We start from the raw sequence: 256 nt of genomic DNA, 5'->3' as shown, positions 1-256 counted from the left end.
GTGACTTTTCGTTTTAGTCTTATATTATGTTTGTTTAGAAAGAGGGGTGTATTTAAAATAGGGGATTTTTTAATGTTTCTATTTATTTGTCTCCCCATGTGGGTATGGCCAGACCCAGGATCGGTTCCTAGTGTGGGGAAAATTTTGTTCCCCAGAGGGGGGCATTGGGATATGGGAGGGGGATTATAGAAGGGAAGATAGTCGTTTCAGTCATGAGGGGGTTCTCCTCCACTGACTGAGGAGGGAGCGAGGTGTT

The sequence above is a fragment of the Euprymna scolopes genome, chromosome 38 (assembly GCF_053919585.1).
Source record: "Euprymna scolopes isolate OS-2025 chromosome 38, ASM5391958v1, whole genome shotgun sequence".
Lineage (NCBI taxonomy): Eukaryota > Metazoa > Mollusca > Cephalopoda > Sepiida > Sepiolidae > Euprymna > Euprymna scolopes.
The sequence above is the reverse complement of the archived record's forward strand: the minus strand, read 5'-3'. Positions refer to the sequence as shown.